Raw genomic sequence first — 22,112 nt, forward strand, 5'->3', positions numbered from 1 at the left:
TCCCAGTGACAAACTGTCTCCAAGAGATCAGTGTACAGTAAGTCTAGATAAACCAGCAAACACACCTCGAGGACAGGATGGGATGAAGAAAACAGGACACTGACCTGCAAGGACATCACAGCCAGGTCCACAGTAGAATTTACTGGACTCTCCTCAGATCCCACTGAATGGGGTGGTGCCCTGTCTCTATCCCACCTCATGCACAGGTAACTAGATGGTGGTTGCCACCAGGAAGGGTAATGTCCTCACTATGCAGGCTCTCTTCAGCTGAAGCAAGTCCTGGAGCTGTGGCTGCTGGCACACCAGCCTCTGGGGAATGCGGACTCCATCCTGCAGGGGAGGGCCCTGGATTCTGGGTTGTCACACAGAACTTCTAGGACAGTGACACACACAATGCTGCTCTTTTTTCTATTATGACTATTAAGGGGCAAAGTCAGCCAGACATACACACACGCACATGCACACACAAACACAACACACACACACACACACTTTAGGAAGGAAAAGTTGAGGAAGGGTGCGTGAAAAGTGAGAAAATAGCATAATATACAGATGTGATGGAAGAATTTTTTAAAAAGCGTAATAACGTCCAGAGGTAAATCCTAACATCTCAGGAGTGAGAGAGTGAGAAGAAGAAGGAGCAGGAGAAGGAAGAAGGAAAAAGGAGGGGGAGGAACAGGAGAAGGAATCAAGGAAGGGGAGGGAAGCAGATGCAGGGTGAGCAGGAGGGAAAGCACACCTCCTCCAGCACACTCTCTCTCTTGACACAGCCTTCCTGGCCACCCTGTCACACTCTCCATGACAGCAGCTCCATGCTGCCTTGTGAGCAGGTCCTGAGACCTGTTTCAGTTGCCCCCTGGATTCAATTGTCAGTAGCTGTTGAGGTCCAAGAGATCCCCAAATTAGACAGTGGCATAAATGGCTTCTGTACTAGAGGCTCTGCTAAGGCCAGAAGTGACCTAACTACTTTTTTTCCAGCTATATTGCGATAACTGATATCACACAGTTAATTTGGGTGTAAAGTTTACTTCCTGGTCTCAGGATCACCTGGCAACCTGTGACACAATCGCCACTGTTGTGGAACAACCCAGGAGGGGAAAGTTGTCCTTTACACTGATCAAAGTCGCTTTCATATGACAAGAGCTGACAGTGGCCTTGGATGACACCCTGCCCCTGTTATAACCTTGACCATGAGAAACGGTCTCCCCTTGGCCCTTCTAGCTTTCTGATAAGCTTTTTAGAGGCAACCCACTCACTGGTTGGTCACCATCTAAGAACGCAGAAGATAGTCTTTCTTAATCTCCCTTTGGCATTCTACTTTCATCATAATGACTGGAAAGATTCCAAGTGACTACCTTCTTGGGCCCTGTGCATAATCATTCACTCCAACAACTGAGTCTAACTGTGAGAAAGATATAAATAATATGTGACATATGCTAATAGCTGCAAAAGAGGAATTAAAGGGTCCTGTGAGAGCATTCGGGAAAAACAACATACATAATCTTTATGTCATGGATGACCTCCATGAGGATGGGAATTTTCAGAATGAAGGGTAATTGGGTGTTAAGCAGGTAAGGATCAATACCGCAGGGATGGATGAGGGGCAGGGAGTTTAGATAAACAATGGGGTGGTTAAGGGGATTTATGAAGAGGTTCGGGGCAACTATGATGATAACTCATCACTGATTCAGGGCCCCACGGCTGCAGGTTAGTGAGCAAGACTGACCCCTCCAGGATCTGCTTCTTCAGGTAACAGCCAAGTCAGACCAGGATCACCTGTCCCCACACTCCTCTCCCTGGTTATGTGAAGAGAGGGCAGATTTGAAAAGAAGGACAGAGAGGCCCCCATCCCAGGAAGGGGTGGACAGTGGTAGCTAGAGGCAGGAACTCAAGGTGACCACCTGAACTGTCCCATCCTGGCCTCTGAGTCCTCTGGACGTCATCTATACTTGCGTCTCCTGAGCAGATCAAGTGGGATCTGAGCACACAGACCACAGGCAGGGACAGAGCCTTTGGTCTCAAGTGGCCTCAATGAGCTCTTTATCAAGTGCTGGGAGAGAAGAGGGGCTGTATTTCCTCTGTCTTCAACCTAGAAAGTGATGCATTCCAGAGGAGCTGACTACAAACCAAGGACAAGCAGGGGAGGAGGGCCAGCCCAGGATGATTTTGGTCTTTCTTCGTCATCACTAAGAGGCAGTGAGAAAGACCCTCCACCCGATCCTGCATAGGAACAGCAATAAAAATCAGCCTCATGGCTGAATGGGAACTGAAGGATGCTCAAAGAGGTCATGTTGCCAGAGTTTGAGTCTAAGGTCTGTGAAGTTTGATTCTTGATCAGTGCTCCATCATGTGGGGCTATGTCAGGAACTGTTGGTCCCAGGTGACACCACTATAACCCCCAAAGTCGCTGCTGCTTCAGCACAGGAGATGGTGACCATCTGCCCAGAGGCGCCAGATGCCTAGGGAGGCTGAGTCAGGAGACTGGGGCCCCAAGTCTGATGGGAGGGAGAAATGTGGACAGAGCTGAGTGCAGGGCCAAGACCCCATGAAGCCTAGGAGGGAGGGAGAGCAGGTTCCATGTGCTCCACAGACTGTGCCTTCCGGTGGTGACTCTCACCTGAGCTGTGAGGAGCAGGTGAGCAGGCGTGAACCCACTCAAAATGTGGTCCTTGGAGGACCAGCAGCACAGGCTCTTTTGGGAGCTGTTAGACATGCAGATTTCTGGCCCCCACCCTGACCTGCTTCAGCTGGATCTGCATCTTGTGGACATCCCCAGGGGAATGTGTGCTCACTGAAGTCTCAGAAGCTAGGGTCTAGGTCACCAGGGAAACTCTCACTTCCTCCTGCTAGTCTCCCTGAGTCCTTCCTGGGTCAACTGGTTCTTGGGGCGTAACTGTCCTGCTCTTGTCAACTGAGCTTGATTCAGGTCTAGCCTGCCAGGATGTGGGGAAATGCTTAGGAAAAGGCTTTTCACAAGTGCATATGTGGCATGTTGGGAGTGATATCCCAGTGGGACATTCAGACATAAACAGGTGGTCCCTGATCTTTCCTTGATCTCACCCAACCCCAGTTGATCAGGACCTTCCTACTTTCTCACACATCTTGCTCTCTTCTGTCTTTTAGATTCTATATGTTTTTCTCTCTGGCTGGAACTCTTCCCATGACCCTGCTCCTCACCAGTACCTGAATCTAGTCATCCTTTCATTCTGTGTCCATAACACATGTGTAGGAAATGGTTTCTGAAATCCAGAATATTTAGAAACATAGACTTACACACATTTAACGTTTATAATTAAATTTTCACATTGGGTGTGGGGTATCCATATTCTTTGCATGGAATAACACCCTGTCCTATCTCTGTACCTCCAATCTCACCTGTTTGATTCAATAACAGGACTAAAGTCACAAGCAGAAGCAATGTCCGCTGCATGAAAAGATCATGACTCTTGAGAAGATCATGACTATTGTCCTTTATTCTATTAATATGGTGCATTCCATTGACTGATTCCCAGGTGTTAAAACACTCTTGCATTCCTGCAACAAGTACCACTTGGTCCTGGCATATATTCTTTTTTTGATGTTGCTGGGTTAGGTTTTTAGTAATTTGTGGAGGATTATTGTGTTTAAATCCGCAAGGGTTATTGATCTATATTTTCCCTTCCTTGTGATCTGTTTCTCCGGTTTTGGTATCCGAGTACTTGTGGTCTAATAGAGTGAGGTGGTAAGTGTTCTATCCCTTTCTATCTTTTGGGAGAGCTTGTGAATGATTGGTATTAATTCTTCTTTAAAAATTTCATGGGATTCTCCAATGAGACCATCTTTATCTGTGTCTTTCTCTGTGAGTTATGATTTTCTGTGTGTGTGTGTGTCTGTGTGAGGAAAATTGGCCCTGAGGTAACATCTGCTGCCAATCTTCCTCTTTTTGCTTGAAGAAGGTTGTTGCTGAGCTAACATCTGTGCCGATCTTCCTCTATTTTATGTGAGATGCTGCCACAGCATGGCCTGATAGTGGTGCCAGGTCTGTGCCCAGGATCTGTACCCACAAACCCAGAGCCACTGAAGCTCAGCACACAAACCCAACCACTACACCACAGGGCCACCCATCTTTGTGGGTAATCTTTGGTTCCTAATTTAATCTCTCTACTTGGTGCAGATTTCATTATGTTGTCTATTTTTTTCTTCAGACAGTTGTGGGAATTTGCACCTTTCTATGAATTTGTCCTTTTCATTTAATTTTTTGGTGTGCCTTTTTTTGTCCTAATCCCTCACAACCTTAAAGTCCTGTTTCATCTCTGTAACATCAGTAGTAATGGCTCTTCTTTATTCCTCAGTTTTAGTAATTAGTGTTTTTTGCTAATGATCAGCGCACTTTTTTTAGTTTTCTCTAACATGTTTCTATTTCAATCCTTTATTTCTACTTTATTGTTTGCTTCCTTCTGCCTGCTTTTGTTTCAGTCTTCTCTTCTTTTTACAGTATCATAGGGTGGAATATTACAATATTGATTTGAGATCATTTGTATATTAGACATGTAGCGCTTCTAAAGCAGTGCCAGGAGATCAATGTGCACCTGTGTGTATGTGCATGTCACCACTAACACGTGCAATGTTTTCTCTGCCCTCATGAACACACGGGATATAGTTTATAGAAATTGCTTTTGTATCCTTGTCTATAAATTATATCATTTGATCCATTTTAGGGTCAATTTAGGTTAATTGATTTTTGTACCGATTACTGCTCTTATTTTCCTGATTCTATGTAAGAAATATTTGATTGAATGCTCGATATTGTGAACTTTTCCTTGCTGTGTCCTGCATCCTCGTATTTCTCTTGCTGTCATTTTACTTATTTTTGGATTCAGTAAAGTAACCTGGACACAGGTCCATCCATTCTCAACTTGCTTGTATAGTGTTTATGTGGCAGCAGAGCAGACTTTGGTTTGTGGCTAATTTTCCCCACAACTGAGGCTAGTTCTCCTGACTAGTCAACCTGATGCCTTACCCAGGAGCTCTCTCCTCAGAGGGGAACAAGCACTACATGACTGTGAGTTTGAGCCCTGCAGAATGTTCCTCCAGTGTCTCTGGTTGTTTCCTCAAGCTCATGCAGTTTCCTCCCACACATGACTCATCAGTCCTCTTAGGAATATGTGCAGAACTCCAGGCTTCTCTCTCTGGAGATCTCTCTTCCTTTATATTCTTCCCTCTGGACTTTTATTTTCTCTTTTGTTCCCTGAAAGCACAATACGTCATGAAGAATTGCATGTCATAACATTTTGAGGTGATCTCTCATGAATAAAGAATGGAGGCAAGACTGCAAAGACCTGCAATGTGATGGCCAATGAGGACTCAGCTGGGATTCCTGCAAGGTCATCTTGAACTGAGGCAGGACCTTGGGCTCTTGGCATCGGGCAGACATGAGATCTGAATCACACAGAGAGGAACATAAACTTGGGGGATGCAATTATTTGCTGATAAAGGTACTTCCCAGTGAGGGCACAGCTGTGAACATCCTGCTTCCAGCACTGTAGGGTGGGTGTGTGAGCCCTGAAGAGGGAATCTAGGCAGACAGGACAGTGTCCATTAACCTAGTTTTCTTGCTTCAGAGGCCCAGGCTGTAATGGAACTCAGAGGCTTCAGAGAAAGAGCTGGCCATGGCAGTTCTGGTCACTAACCCAGGAAAGTTCAACTAATATGTAGTCCAGTAATTCCCACTTGGAAATTCAGGCACAATGACTAATGGCCATATATCTTCCTCACTCTGCCTGTCCACCTAGGCTGTCTGTCCACAATTCACATACTTATCCAGGAAACAACCTGGTCCTACCAGCCTTAAATCCAGTCCTGATCCATCCTCCAAAGAGCCTGTCTGGAGGGCTCGGAGGAGAGGGCAGCCTGGGCATCTCGTATCTGGGACCTGGGCAGGACCTGCTCATGGCTTTGTCTGAAGTCCTCCTGAGGCTGGAGGAGAGTGTGGCACAGATGAGAAAGAGGTTTGTGTCTCACTTCCCCATCAGCCTGTATCACTGTGAGCTTCAGAACTAAGATCATCTGCTGCCAGACAGTAATAGTCAGCCTCGTCCTCAGCCTGGGCCCCGCTGATGGTCAGTGTGGATGTGTCTCCTGAGCTGGAGCCGGAGAATCGTTCAGGGATCCCTGAGTGGCGCTCATTATTAATATTGATGAGCAGTACAGGGGCCTGGCCTGGCTTCTGCTGGTACCAGCTAGGAGAAAAAAATTCAAAGTTGCTTCCCTGGCAGGTGAGGGTGGCTCTCTGTCCCAAGGCCACGGACACCTCAGATGGCTGAGTCAGCTCAGAAGAGGCCACAGGACCTGCAAGAGAGGAGAGCAGAGGTGAAGGTAAGGATGAGGGTCTCATTCCCAGAGGGCCCACACCCTGAAGCCTCCCCTCTACAGAGCTGAAGGTCAGGGCCAGGCTGTTCCATAGTCTCTTTAGGGGCTGAGCCCTGGGAAGCATCACCTGTGCAGAGAGAGAGGAAGGCTAACAAGAGAGGGGTCCAGGCCATGGTGGAGATTCCCCAGACTTCTGCCTCTGAGCCTACAGCTGGGGATGTGCCTAAGGGCCTCTCTTATTGTCTAGAAGAAATGCAAATCTACTTCCTCTTTTTTGTGGCCTCCCTGAGTTTCTCTGTCCTGATCAGAAAATGGCTCAGCCTAAAGAGGTTGTGAAAGTGGGTCCTATTCCCAAGGCCTGTCCCTGAGCACACAGAACTCTCTCTTGTGTTGAGTGAGAAAGTAGAGATGCCTACCCCCAGCACATGCTCTCACACCTCAGTCTGTGCCCTGGGCTTCCCCTCTGGGCTTGGGGAGAAGCCCTCAGTCCTGGTATAGTGATGGGTCATCCATGTTTGTGGACTGGGCAGTGGTGAAGTGGGAGCTTGTAGGGACACTGGTCATGCTGTTGTATGAGACGTGAAACATCATGACCAGATACAGAGAAATTGCTTATGTTCCTCTCAGGCAAGTCTTTTTTATGGTTTGGGGAAAAAAATGGGAGAAACCTTTGGTATCTAAGGCTTGTAAGAATTCTTTGATGACACCAGAACCATGAATGGTAAAAGGATGATCAATATGTTGTACCTCATTAAATGTAATATCTTTTGCTTTGTAAGACTTTCTAAAGGATGAAAAAAACAAGTAACAGAGAAAACATATTTGAAAACCCAATGTGCAATGAAGGACTATGGTATAGAGACCATTAAGCACCCTCAAAAGTAAACTGTAAAAATAAAATCCATTCTTAACATAGGCAATTAACAAGCACAAACATTCCACGGAGGAGGACACAGAAATCTCAAAGAGCACAAGAAAGGTCGTTCCTCATTAACCATGAGGGAAATGCACATGAAAACCACAAGCACATCTCCCTACGTACTTATCAGATTGGCTGCAATAAAATTAGTGACAAACCTAATTGTTGGCGAGGATGTGGGGATACTGTATCACTCATCTCCCATGAGGGGAATGTGAAATGCTGCAGCAACCGTGGAAAAGGGTATGAGAGATTCTTTAAAAAAGTGAACTTATGGTTACCATGGAACCCAGCAAATGACTCTTGGGCATTTATTTCAAAATGAAAATATGTTCATAGAGAAACTATGCACAAATGTTCATACACCCTTATGTATACTACCTCAAGGTAAGAACAATCCAGGTGTCCTTCATTGGGTGGATTGGTAAACAGACTTTGGTATACTGGGATCATGGAATAGTACTCAGTGATGAAAAGGAATGAAATCTTAATGCACACAAGGATGTTGATGAATGTACAGTGGCTTATGCAGAGTGAAAAATGCCAATCCCAAAGGCTATGCACAATGGAAATCTATTTTTTATTTCTATTAATCATTCCTGAAAAGACAAAATTTTAGAAATGGAGAATCAGTTAGTGGATGGCAAAGGTTAGGGGCAGTGCAGGGCACGTAGGAGGGAGGAAGTGGATGTTGTTATAAAATGACAACACGAGGGTTCCCTGTGGAGATGGAACCGTTTTGTCTCTTAACTGTGGTGTGGACCTATGAACCTACACAGGGCATAAAATCACATCAATCTACCTACACCCACAAACACACACACACGACTGAGTAAAAGTCACCGGGGGAATCTGAATTTGAAAATGGACAAGGATTTGTTCAAAATCTTCACTAAACAAAACACACAGAGGACAATAAGCACCTGAAAGATGCTCAAGGTTTCCAGTCACTAAAGAAATGAAAACTGTAAACATGATGGGATATCACTACAGATATATTAAAAAGGTTTAAACAAAACCTGAGAAGCTACTGTTAATGAGAATGCGGAACAACTGGAAGTCTCGTAAACGCTTGGTTATAATGAAAATGCAAAGCCAGCATCGACGTTGGAAAACAATTTGCTCATTTCTGAGAAAGTTCGACATATATCTACCATATGAGCCAGAAATTCCATTCCTATGTATTTATTCAAGTGACATGAAAACTCATGTCCACAAAAAACCCAAAACAAGGTCCTAAAGCTTTTATTTGAAATTACCAGAGTGGAACATGGAAATATGCCAAGTGTCACTTCACTGGGAAACTGAAACACACACTGTAGTTCATCTGTGCAAGGGAATTCTACTCACAGTGAAAACGGAATGAACTATTAACATGCAAGAACGTAGAAGCATCCCAAATGGATTATGCCGAGTGAAAGGAGCCTGAATGAAAACACTACCAGAATGAAACATAATATTTATATGAAGTTCTTGCAAAGATCGAACTATGGTGACAGACATCAGATCTGGAGTTGTGAGTTGGACATGGCAGGAGAGTGTGACTGCCAAGAGGTCTTGGAATCTGTGGGTAATGATTGAACTGTTACACATCATGGTTGTGGAAGTGCTTACACCTCTGTATGCATTTGTCAAAACTCACACAACTGTTCACTAAAAGTGCTGGATCTTGGAAGATGTAAATTATGTAATTTTGTAAATTATGTCATTATGTAAATTATGTAATTATGACATAATAAAAGAAAAAAAGTTGTCGTAGGTGAAGGTTTCCAAGAGCCAACTCTCACATAGACTAGTTTGCAAGAGGTCTAGATGAAACAGAGAACACACCCTGAGGACAGGAAGGAAGCAGATTTGGGCAGATATGGATGTTGAGGTCTGACACAACAGGGCCCACAGTACAAATAATGGGGCTCTGGTGCTGCGGGTGCCCTTCGGATCCCGCTGAATAGCCGGCAGCCCTGCCTCCATCCCACCACACTCACAGGTCACTAGATGTAGCCTGTTACCAAGAACGGGAATGTCCCCACTGTGCCAGGTCTCTTCAGCAGAAGCAAGTCCTGGAGCTGCAGTTGCTGACACCCCAGCCTCTGGGGAATGAGGTCTCCATCCTGCAGGGGAGGGGTCAGAATTCTGGTCCTCACACAGGAGACCCAGGACAGTGACAGGCTAAGTGTCATTAGTTTTGATGTTTAGATTATCAAGGATAAAAGACAGACACACAGACAAAATGGACAGTAAATGAAAATCAGGAAAGAGTGCATATAAAAGAACCACATAGGATAAAGACTTACTGGAAGAGAACCAGAGAACTATAGAAACTAGAGAACTAGAGAAATTCAGAGAGAGAGACAGAGTCAGAGGCAGAGAGTGGGAGATGCAGGAGGAGTCAGAGGGGAAAGGCCCCTCCTCCAGCACACTCTCACTCCAGCCCACCTGCCTAGCTTGCCCTGTCACACTCAGAGCAACAGCAGCTTCAACACGCCTCCACGTGCAGGTCCTGTGACCTGTGTCAGCTGCTCTCTGGACCTATTTATCAACAGCTTCTCAAGCTTTCGAGATTCCCCTAATGTGACAATGACAATGCATTCTGTCCATTCTTGAGAATCTTCTAAGGCCATAGCAACAGTTATTTTTGACAAAAACTGTTACTCCAGGTCTCAGGATTACCTGGCATCTGTTTGGACAAATACATGGGTATAGCACAACCAAGGAAGGGCCTCTCATCCTTCACAATTTCATTGTCATTTTCACACGACAAGAGCTGACAGTGTCCTCGGAAGAGTTCAGCACCCTGTTGTAACCTTGACCATAAGTAATGGCCTCTCATGGCCACTGGTCCACCTCTGACAAGAATTTGTAGTGGCGGCTCCATCACTGCTTGGTCATCATGTCAGCACAGACTCACCTTTCCATTCGCTGCCACCACTTCTAGTAGTTTGTCCCTCTGTCAGTCCATCAGAGGCTACTGCTGACCTTCTTCAAAGTTGATAGCACTACAAGGCCCAGGTGGGCCTGGATGTGATTTGGTCCACACTGGGGTTTGTATTTATGTCCCCACAGTCCTCCAGACTCCCTCTCCTACAGTGTAACCAGTGGAGGAATCTCCCCACTGGAGGGCCCCATGGGAGACCTTGTTGGGGACAAAGGCAGTGCAAATCCCTAGTAGAGATCAACCGTTTAGTGGAGTGTAGAGGATGGGAGATGGCCCTGTGACCCTGGTGACTCAGCCAACCAGAGGCTGACACATGTCACTGTAGGACTGAGCCCTGATGTCCATCTCTCGCTATTCCTTCTGCATTCTGTCCACTCCCTCCCACAGAGACCAGCAATCTCCTCTCCTCTGGCATCTTTTAGAGTCATCCAGGCCATAGGCAGCTCCAGGAATCTCCATGTCAGAGCTCTGACTGGCTATCCCAGCCTGACCTTCTGGGGTCCAGCCCTGAAATCCCACCTGACCTTGCTCAGGCCAGTTCACAGGGACCAGTGTTACCTCGTCAATATGGCAGCTCCATGTTGACACAAAGATATGATGTGTGTGACAGATGTTTGTTTTTCAGACACTAGAAAAGTTATGGTGGAAATCCACATATCCAGGACACCAGCCCCCTCCCAAATGCACTTGAGGTGGATCACCCACAGGACTGAGACTCAGGGAGTCAACATATTTTCCACCTTAGTGTCTCGTGTCCCTCACATCCTGCTGCTATCCCTGTGGGCATGGTCCCCACTGTGTCCCTGGAAGAGTCCTGTGGGCAAAACATCTAGCCCTTCTTGGCACCCCAAGCTGACAATCTGCCACAGCTGGAAGAGCTCAAGTCACCTTCCATGTAGGTCCTGCCATAGACCTCCTAACATACAAGGTACTTCCCTACTGGTCCCCAGCTCAGCACCCACCATGGGGTTCATGTCTGTCTGTCCTGCCTCCCATGAGGGCAAAGTGCAACTGTCAGAGCCCTGAACCCTGACAGAAGTCCTGCTATACACCATGGTGCACCTGGAGTCAAGACGTGACAGCTGCAGATGACTTCCATGGTCACCCCTGGACCCCTGAGATCCATGTCTTTTCCCGAAGCAGAGTCTTATGCTGGGAGCACAGAGGCTGTGGGGGATGGGAATTGGTCACCCAACATATGTCTCTTTGGCATGAGGATTATTTGGGGCTGGTTACTTTTAATAAACTGCAGACAGGAAAGGAACTCTGAAAAGCAGAGTTTACTTTCCCTTTGTTAAGAAACATTTACATTGTAAAGGAAATCTCCAACTGTAAAGGTGTCTCCCTCTGTGTACCAGGAAGGAGGGAAGACCTTAACTCTAGAAACTCTTAATCAATGCCAAAGGCAAGGACTTAAATCTGCATCTTTTTATTGTACTTGTCTGGTAACCTCCTGTAACTGACTCCTTCCACCCCCAACATCCTCCTTTGTCTTTAGCTGAAGATGCTATTTAAGGTGCTGGCTTTGGCCATTTTGGCGAGTTGCTCTGCCTGCCTGAGCCTCTCCCACGTATACATGTTATGAAGCTTTGTTTAATTTTCTCCTGTTATTCTGTCTCATGGCAATTTAATTTGTTCTCCCATCCAAAGAACCCACAGCAGGTAGAGGAAATGTCTTCCTCCCCAACAAGGCCAAGGGTTGTTTTTTGATGCAGTCATCTCAGTCTAGCCACTCAGAGTCATTTTCCTGCCTGGGCTGGTCTAGTCTCTCTCAGCATTGTTCCCACAGGCATCTGCTGGAGGAAACAGATGTACAGTTGACAATAACCTAAATTTTGACCTGCATCGGTCCCTTCTTAGTGTTTTCATGGAGAGGAGGTGCATGATGATAGGGTTTGCAAGGAGAAGAATCAAATGTCTCAGGGTCCTGTAGAGGGACAAGGAGCAGCTCACCCTGAGTCTCCAGGGGAAGAAGGGACAGGGAGAAAGGAGGTTTCAGCTTCTCTTCTCTTTCGTCTAAGCCACTGTTTCTTACTCATTCTGTCCATCAATTGTATGACTCTCACCAGAGTGATACTCAACTTCGTCTTTAAACTGGATTTTGGAGATGGTTAAGTAGCAGTCAGCCCCAGAGCTGGAGCCTGAGAACCAATCAGGGATCTTGTCCCCCTCGCTGTGGTTTTTATCACTGATAACCAGCATCACGTACCCAGGGGCCTTCGCTGGTCTCTGTAGATACAGTGAATGGAGTAGGTGCTGTGCTCACTGCACTGGGTGCAGGTGAGCTTGGCTGAGGCTCCCAGGGAGGTAGATGCAGATGGTGGCGGGGTCAGCACAGGAAGAGCACAGAGACCTGGAAACCAAGAATAACAGAATGATGCTCAATGCACCAAGAGTTGACAGATGTCCCTGGGGCCTGCGCTTGGAGGGAAATGTCAGAGAGGGAGACACCTAAGTGCCCTGGGATGCTCAGACTTGTGGAGAAAATGAGGGGCAGGTGGTAGAAGGGAACCAGTCCCTGGCGAAGGGGTCTTACGGGAGCTCTGCCCTGAGGCTGCCCAGGATGACTGGCTTCTCCCAGCTCTACATTTAGCCTCTCTTCTTGCAGTTCAAGAGGGAGGAACATTGAATGCATATCTCTTCCCCATTCCCTCTGTCTGAGCTCTTGTCTGAGCCCTGAGCCTAAGGACTTCCTGCTGGTAATTTACTGAGGTCAGAAAAAGTGCCAGGTGTGGGTTTCATAGTGGGGAGTTGATTCTACACAATACAAGTGTCTGCAAAGGAAGCATCAGTTACGCCCTTTGCACTTGAGCACAGCCAGGGGACCTGGATGGAGTAGGTGCCACAAACAAAGACCCACAGTGCCCCCTGCTGCTGCCAGGATGATGTCTTCTTATATGCATTGATACTTCAATACTTCTGAGCCCTCAATAGATGCCAGACCTTTGGTGAGTTCTTACCTGCACCCTCCCAACCAGACATCACACTAATCCACCAGAAGCCCTCTGCTGAAGGTCAAACTTCCCTCCAGTCTGATGAGGAGGGAGCCATCACTGTAAAGTTAAATGATTTCCCCACAGTCCACCAGACAGTGATGAGTGAGTCAAGATTCCAATCCAGGGGGCTGACCTCAGACCCTGACTTGTCAGACCTTCATTCCCTGCCAATAACCATGCCCATATCGTTCTCCTCTTCATCCCAACCCTCCTGGGCCCTCCTTGTCACCACCATCTCTTCTGTATTCAGGACCTCCTGCCTCCCTCAGTCTGCCTGAAGAGCCCTCAGATCTTCATGGTGTTGAAATCTGTGTTTCCCAGTGAAACATCATCTGTCTGTGGACCAATGTGGGGACACTCCCTCTGCTCCCTCCATGACACGCAACACCGGAGGACATGTCAGCAGGACCTTAGGGACTTCAGATGCCTCATTGGGCTACTCCTGTCAGGTTCTTCCCCTGGCAAGTTAGGATGAGGATCCTTTTCTAACATGGTCAAATCTCTTGAGTTTGGACTTCTCTCAGAGTAGGAACAGAATCCCTTAAAATTTATAAACATGATTTGTAAGATGCATATTTTACCTTCTATCATGAACAAACGTGTTTGTTTTCAAACCTCACACTGCTGAGGATGTGATAATGCTAATTCCCTTGCAAAATGCTAGAGATGTTGTTCATGGAAATAACAGGTGAAGCACTGTGCTGATACCTGAGCACAGACAGCAGACCCCATGTGCTCACTCATCAGAATTTGGTCTGAAGAGATCATCGAAGATGAGATGAGGGCCACATGCGTCAGACACATGCGCTATTGTTCCCACTGAGCGCTTTACACACAGCTCCTCTCCACCCTCCCAGCTGGATGCCTCCACTCCTCCTGCTTCACACCTCAGAGTCTCCCCCATGGGTCCCTGATGGCCACTCCTGCAGGCAGGTTCTGACACCTTTGCTTCTGGGTCACATTCCACCATGGGAGGGAACTTGCTAGTACCATCCTGGGAGAATTGACCTTCATAAAAATGATCTGTGCTTGTGAATTAAGCAAATGTATCTGTTTAAGGAGAATACCACGAAGAGTTATCCAGGCTCAATAAAGTATTCTTTAAAATCATCCTTCCTTTCTAGGTCTCTGCACAAATATAGCTTCAGGACTTGTTGTGAGGTTTGTGGAAATGATCTTCTGACTGACAGTGATTCTTGCATTCACATTTATAAAAAATTCACATGGACTGTTGTCCTTCATTACACTGACTAATGAAAATGTGTGCTGATGGCTCAGATTCATCTTTAATATTATTATTATATGTTAACATCTTGTTTTAAAGAATGGAAGTAGTATGGACGCATGTTATAAAAATTCCCTTACTTCTAGGTGGCCTCAGTACTCCTATTTTGGGTAGAAAATGGAGCAGTCATTCCTCCCCTGTGTCGCTCTTGGTCATGGGGCCCTCCTTTCGCCCCCTGGTGGCTGTGGTTACATACAGCAATGACTGTTAGCCCAAGGAAACCTCATCCATTTAACCTGCTCTGTCCTTGTCATGGCCACACACATGTAGCTGTGAGCATGAAATCTGGGTAGTCCCAGGAGAGATGTCCTGTAGTTCTGAGAAACCCAACACATTTAAAGGACATCGTATAAAAGTGATGTAAAACATATCAGTATCTTTACACTTAATTCATATTGAAATGATACTATTTCAACTCATTGACTTAAAAAATATTCTGTGAAAAATAATTCCACCTGTTTCTTCTACTTTTTTAAATGTGGCTACTGTAAATTTACCAATTCCATAAGTGTTTCCAATTTTATTTCAATCATACAGGGCTGCACTGCAAATTCACAATATCAGTCATTTCCTTTTGAAATAGAAGAGAGAACTGTCTGGCTTCTTAAGGAGGGGCCAAGTCTCAGCTTTGAAAGCACAATGAGAGGCAACAGGATGGTGGTGAAGACCGGGGACTCTGGGGTCAGAGACCTGGGTTTGCTGCTGGGTCTGCCACTTCCTAGTTCTGACCTCAGGCAGGTTGCTCATCCCCCCATGCCTCAACTTCCCCATCTGTAAAATGGGGTGATGATGAGAATGCTTGTTCATAGAGGATTTGTGCTTAAACAGTTTAATACATATGAACTGCTTTGGATGGTGAGTGATATGTATTAAGCACATGTGAATGCTTCCTCCTCCTCCTAATAACATCCTTAATCTTTATTCTTATACTTAATACGAAGCAAAGACAGTGGACTAACGGAAGAATAAAAGTTATGGAAACAGAAAGTCTTAGGCTTGGGACAATGGAAATTGACAACGTTTCCTGACCGCAGTAAAATACACACCCATGCGCACACACTTGCACAGAAACATGCACACACACACACATGCACACATGCCCACAGTTGCACTGCTCTTCGCCCGGGTCACTGCCCCCTCTCCTGCTTGCAGGTCCTTTCGGTGCAGAGAGGCAGTTGTGTTTCTCTGACAGGACATCACAGGATGTCAGGGCAGAACTACAGAGAACTCGTCTGTGCTTGTGCAGATCTGTGACATGGGTCATCTCATCCTCATGTCTCACTAGAGTCGGCCCTGCTTATGTCTCCTCATTCAGGGAGGGGGTTAGAACCTGCAAACCTGAAATGCACATGTTGACATCAGTGTGTGTCCTCCGACCTGTCTGCAGAGGGCAATATGCAGGCCAGGGCGTGTTAACTCACAAAGCATATTCACCAGTTATTTTAATCTCAAAACGACTTTATTCAGAAATGGCCAAAATAATTGCAATTCAGAATGTGCATACCATGGCGGATGACAGGCAAATCCAGAAAAAAATGAGGGGCCCTGTTTTTCTAGACAAAATGGGAAGTTGGGAGGGGCTGTCCTAAGAAAGTCCACTGGGGGACAGTAACACTTTAAGAGTTTAGAGAGGCAATGGCTTCTCATTGGCTGAGCTGTTCCTGGCTGGGGACAGAAATTTCCCTTCAGCAGTAAAGTCATTGTGCTTTTTGTTGGAGATGAAGTTGGTGTTTGGAGTAATTGATGCCCTCTTAGAGGTGTGAGAGCTCCCCCTTCAGGCCTTCCTGACTCCTTTTTGGTTCAGGTCTGTTTTATCAATTTCAGCAGTGTGCAGGTGAGGACGGATTGGCTTCAGTACTGGGATGGTGTCACTGAGGGGAAAGGACGCTGGACAGAGAGAGCAGGGGAACCTCACGCTGATCCCTCCAGTCAGTCCAGAGAGCACGGGGGAAGTTCACGAGATCTTAGGGACGCCATGTCCCAAGCTGGCCCAGGAGGACTAGTGGTTGGAGGAGAAGCAGATCAGCCTGGGGTCCCAGGGATTCTGCCAGGGACACAGTTGCCACTGGAAAGCTCCAACCACCTCCACTCCCCGCTGAAGAAATGGGGTTCTTTTGCACTGGGGCCTGGCTGGGAGGTTACTCTGACACTTTCTTTGTGTCAGACATTTTCTTATGATGAGATGGAGCCTGGACATCAGTCCCAAGAAATGAGTCATTTAGGGGACAGTCAGGGGTCTTCTCATCTTTCAGCTCATGCCCCAGCTGAAGCCATGAGAAATCCGTGGTGCAGCAACGACCTGTTGAGCTGTGCACCTACAATCTTGTCCCCTGAGGGAAGGGAGGGCTAAAGCATGGCAGACACACTGTTTTAGTTAATTTGTGACCCCACTCAAATCCAAATATTGAAGTCCTAACCCCAGTACCTCTGACCTTATTGGATATAGGATCATTGCAGATGTAATTAGGTAATTTCAGATGAGATCATGCTGGAGGAGGATGGACCCCTAATCCTATTTGATAGGTGTCCTTACAAAAGAGAAACTTTTAGACACTAGCAAGGGAGAATCCCATATGAAGGTCGAGGCAAAATCTTCAAGCAAGGAACACAAACAATTGCCAGCAAACCAACAGAAGCTAGAAGCAAGGCCTGGAGCAGATTCTCCTTCACAGCCCACAAGAACACAGACCCTGTGACACCGTGATCTCAGACTTTTAACCCCAAAACTGTGCGACAGTAAATCTCTATTGTCAGCCCCCAGTGTGTCGTGCTCTGTGACAGCAGCCCTAGCAAACTAACTCAGTCTCCCCTAGAACTCTGCTCTCAGGGCCTCAGCAGCAGGGCTGGGCTCCTTCCAGCAGCTTTGTCTCTATGATCCCAACCCCCTGGGAGGGGCCTCCTGCCAGATGCTTCCCTCCCCTAAAGTGTCCATTCTCCTCCCAAGAGCCTGTCTCAAGTCCCCAGGCAGCACAGTCTCTCTTGTAAGCTAAGATCCCTGCATTCCCATGCCTGCTCCTTCTGGGATCATTGTGGGGAGCGATGCACACAGTTAAAGTCTTATCCTGTCCCATAAGAATATTCTATTATTTCCAATGTGAGTTATGAGCATCGCTGAAAATATTCCAGGTTCTACCTTGCTGGACCCTGTGTACAGCTCTCCCTCATAGAAAAGAGTCTATCCAAGACAAAGATAAGAATGAGATAGGACATGTGCTAAAAGCTTCAACAGGAGAAATACAGGGTCCTGTGAGAACATTCAGGAAAAGCTTCTCCCTTAGTCTTTATTTCAGGGATGTTCTCCCTGAGAAAAGGACTTTCAAACAGAACATTGCAGAATAACTTGTGTCAACTTGTTTAGGTTCAGCACATCTGGGAGTGCCGATGAGGGGCAGGGACCAAGATAAACCATGGGTTGAAGAAAGGCATTTATGAGGAGGAGTGGGGCAACTTTGATGGCAGAACCCATGGCTCTTTCAGGAGTCCAAGCATACTGGTTACAGGCCAGAACTAACCCCACATAGGGTGGAAAAATTCCCAGGATCTCCTTCCTCAGGTCAAAGGCAAAAGTCAGGCCCAGGTCACCTGTCCCCACACTTCTCTTTCTGGCAATGGGAAGAGAGGATAGATCTGAAAAGCTGGACAGACACGCACCTGTCCCTGGATGGGGCAGACGACAGTCACTAAGGGAGAAATTCATTGTAATTCCCATGCACTGTCCCAGCCTGGGCTCTGACCATCTGGACGTCGTCGGTACCTATGTCTCCTGAGCAGAACAAGTGGTGTCTGAGCACACAGACCACAGCCAGGGACAGAGCCTTTGTTCCTAAGTGGCCTCAATCAGCTGAGGCTCCCAAGGATATACTTTGCCCAGTGTTGGCAAAGAGGAGTGGACTTCACTGTTTCAGCCTTGAACCTAGAAAGGGATACACTCCACGGGATTGGAGAACAGAACAAGGGGCAGCAGGGGAGTGGGTCCATCCCAGGATGGTTTTGGTCTCACTTCCTCATCACTAAGAAACATTAAGAAAGAGCCGCCACCACTACTTTGCATAGGAACAACAGTAGTAATCAGTTTCACAGCTGGGCTGGTGGTCAGAGATACTCGGAGAGATCATGTTGCCAGATTTGGAGTCTGGGGTCTGTGAAGTTTGATTCATGACCCATCGTCAGTCATGTGGGGCCATACCAGGAGCTGTTGGTAAAAGAAGACACAATTATAACCCCCAATGTCCCTGCTGCTTCCACACAGTACGTGGTGACCATCTGCCCAGGGGCCAGAAACGCCTAGGGAGACTGAGTCAGGAGAGACTGGCCCCCAGTGCTGATGGGAGGTGGATATGTGGACAGGGTTGAGTGCAGGGCCAAGACCCTGTTGATCCTGGGTGGGAGGGAGAGCAGGTCCCTAGCTTTACAGCCTGCGCCTTCCTGTGGTGACTGTCACCTGTGCTGTGAGGAGCAGGAGTGAAGCCACTCAAAGTGTGTTCTTGGAGGACCAGCAGCACAGGCTCTCTTGGGAGCTGTTAGACATGCATATTTCTGGCCCCTACTCTGATCTGGTGCAGCTGCATCTGCATCTTGTGGGGACCCCCAGGGGACTGTGTGTTCACTGAAGTCTCAGAAACTCTGGTCCAGGTCACCATGGACAATCTCACGTCCTCCTGCTTGTCTTCCCAAGTCCTTCCTGGGTCACCTGGCTCTTGGGTCGTAACTGTCCTGCCCTTGTCAACTGAGTTTGATTCAGAACTAGACCCTGCAATGGTGTGGGGAAATGTTTAAGAATAGACTTTTTCACAGGCCACATGGGTGATGTGTTGGGGGGGGTATGTTCCAGCGGGTCTTCCAGATAGAAAAAGGTTGCTTCGTTTATCTGGACTTTCCTACTTTCTACACACATCGTGCTCTCTTCTGACTTCTAGTTTCTACATGTTTTTCTCTCTGGCTGGAACCTTCCCATGGCCCTGCTCCTCACCAATGCCTGAATCCTAGTCATCCTTTCATTCTTTGTCCATATCACGTGTCTAGGAAGTTACCTTCTAACGCCAGAATGTTCAGAAACACAGAAATACACACCGGTATCATTTGTCATCAATATCCTTACATTGAGTGTTGTATGTCCAGATTCTTTGCATGGAATAACACCCTCCCTCCTGTATTTGCACCTCCATTCTTACTTATTTGATGCTATAATAGGACTAAGATTGAAACCAGAAGCAATGTCTGCTGCATGAACACATTGTGATTCTTGAGGGGAGTAGCCCCATGGCCGAGTTCTTAAGTTTGGGCGCTCGGCTTCGGTGGCCCAGTGTTTTGCCGGTTTAGGTCCTGGGCATGGATCTAGTACTCCTCATCAAGCCGTGCTGAGGCGGGTTCCCACATGGCACACCCAGAAGCACCTACAACTAGAATATACAACTGTGTACTGGGGGCTTTGGGAAGAATAAGAAGAAAAAACAGATCGACAACATAGCTCAGAGGCCAATCTTAAAAAGAAACAAAAAGAACTTGACTCTTGAGAAGATCATGCCTTTTGTCCTTTATTCTATTAAGATGATGCCTTCCACCAACAGATTTCCAGGTGTTGGAACAACCTGGCCTCCTTTTGATAACTCCCACCGGGTCATGGTATATGTTCCGTTTTTTATGTTGCTGGATTAGTTTTTCTAGCAATTTGTAGAGGATTTTTGTATCTACATCCATAAGGGTCATTGATCTATAGTTTTCTTTCCTTGTGATGTCTTTATCGGGTTTTGGTATCAGAGTAATTAATAGTGGCCTTATAGAATGAAGTGGTATGTGTTCTTTCCTCTTCTTGTTTGTGAAAGAACTTGTGAATAATTGGTATTAATTCTTCTAAATATTTAATGGAATTCACCAGTGAAGCCATGTGTGTCTGGGCCTTTCTTTTTGGGTAGTTTTTGATTACTAATTTAATCTCTTTCATTTTTGCAAAATTCATCAGGTTTTCTCTTTTGTCGTGAGTCTGATTCCATAATCTGTGTCTTTCTAGGAATTCATCCATTTCATCTAATTTTTGGCATGTAATTGTTCATAGTATTACCTCACAACCTTAAAGTCCTGTTTTATTTCTGTAATGTCCGTAGTAATGGCTCCTCTTTACTTCCCGATTTACTAATTTTTTTTTAGTGATCAGTCTAGCTAATGGTTTGTCAATATTGTTGACGGTTTCAATGAACCAACTGTTAATTTTGCTGAATTTCTCTGATGTTCTTCCTGCTATTTCTCTAACTTCCATTCTAATCTTCCTTACAGTCACACACTGCATAGCTACATTTTGGTCAATGTGGCCTGTTTACATGATGCTGGTTCTATAAGATTAGTACTATATAGCCTAGGTGTGTAGTAGGCTATACCATGCATGTTTGTGTAAGTTCACCCCGATATTCATACAGTGGTGAAATGCCTAATGACAGATTTCTCAGAATGGAAGCCTGACATTAAACAGCACATGACTGTTCCTTCCTCTGCTGCTTTTGGCTCAGTTTTCTCTTCTTTTTACAATGTTTTAGAGTGCAATATTAACTTATTTGTCTTCCCCACGACTGAGGCAAGTTCTCCTGACTAGTGAACCTGATGACTTAACTAGGAGCTGTCCCCTCTGCCTGAGGAACAAACACTACATGATTGTGTAAGTGTGAGCCCTGCGGTATGTTACTCTAGTATTTCTGGCTGGTTCTTTCCTCAACCTCACACAGTTTCTTCCCACTCATGACTCATCAGTCCTCTTAGGAATATGCACAGAACTAGAGGGTTCTCTCTGTGCAACTCTCTTCTCTTCCACATCCTTCCTTCAGGAATTTTATATTCTCTTTGGCTCCCTGGAAGCACACTGTGACAAGCAGAATTGCATGCAATAGTGTTTGGGTAGACCTTTCTGGAAGTCAGAATGAGAGGCAAGGCTGGGCTGTCTTGCCATGTGGTTATAAATGAGGACTCAGAAGGAAGACCCTGCTAGGTCATCCTAAATTGAGACAGGCCCTTGGTATCTTGGCATCAGGCAGTTATTGGATCTAAGTCACTTCCGGTGAGGGGGCATAAGTTGGGGGAGGCAATTCCTTGTAGACAATGGCACTTCCCAGTGAGGGCACAATGGGTCAGAGCAGGGCTCCCAGCCAGTTTGGGTGGGTGGGTCTGGACTGAAGAGGGATCTAGGTGGACACCACAGTCTCCAATACACTGATTTTCTTCATTCAGAATCCCAGGTTGCCATAGATACTAGGGGCTTAAGGAACCCATAGAGGTGGGAGGTTCTGGGGAATAAATAGGACATTTGGTCAAGGAGTAGCCACTATACGGAAATTCACCATTCACCACTATGTGGAAATGCAGATAGCAATACACCAGTAGACATACATCTCCCTCTTTTTGTTCTTCTGCACAGGTCCTTGTTCCTCAGCTCACATTCTGGCGCAGAAGACACCAGTATGTCCTGGTCTTGGCCGCCCTAAATCAACTCCTGATCTACATTCTGCAGAGCCCACGTGAAGGGCTGGGAGGAGAGGGCTGCCTGGGGATCTAAGATCTGGGGACCAGAGCCAGACCCACTCATGGCTTTGTCTACAATCCTCCTGAGGTTGGAGGAGAGTGTGATGCAGACAGGGAAGGGTTTGT

The 22,112-nt window shown here is 46.5% G+C and overlaps 1 protein-coding gene and 1 long non-coding RNA gene across 5 annotated transcripts in view; one reads left to right on the forward strand and one right to left on the reverse strand.

Moving 5' to 3' along the window:
• LOC103544575 (immunoglobulin lambda-1 light chain-like) overlaps positions 1-22,112 on the reverse strand; it is a 502,401-nt gene that overhangs the window by 286,311 nt on the left and 193,978 nt on the right. The window lies entirely within an intron of this gene.
• Positions 6,253-9,977, forward strand: LOC139084674 (uncharacterized). The gene is made up of 2 exons (XR_011542230.1): positions 6,253-6,354; positions 7,265-9,977. It is a non-coding gene; the product is annotated as an uncharacterized lncRNA (long non-coding RNA).

Source organism: Equus przewalskii, chromosome 7 (assembly GCF_037783145.1).
Source record: "Equus przewalskii isolate Varuska chromosome 7, EquPr2, whole genome shotgun sequence".
NCBI lineage: Eukaryota > Metazoa > Chordata > Mammalia > Perissodactyla > Equidae > Equus > Equus przewalskii.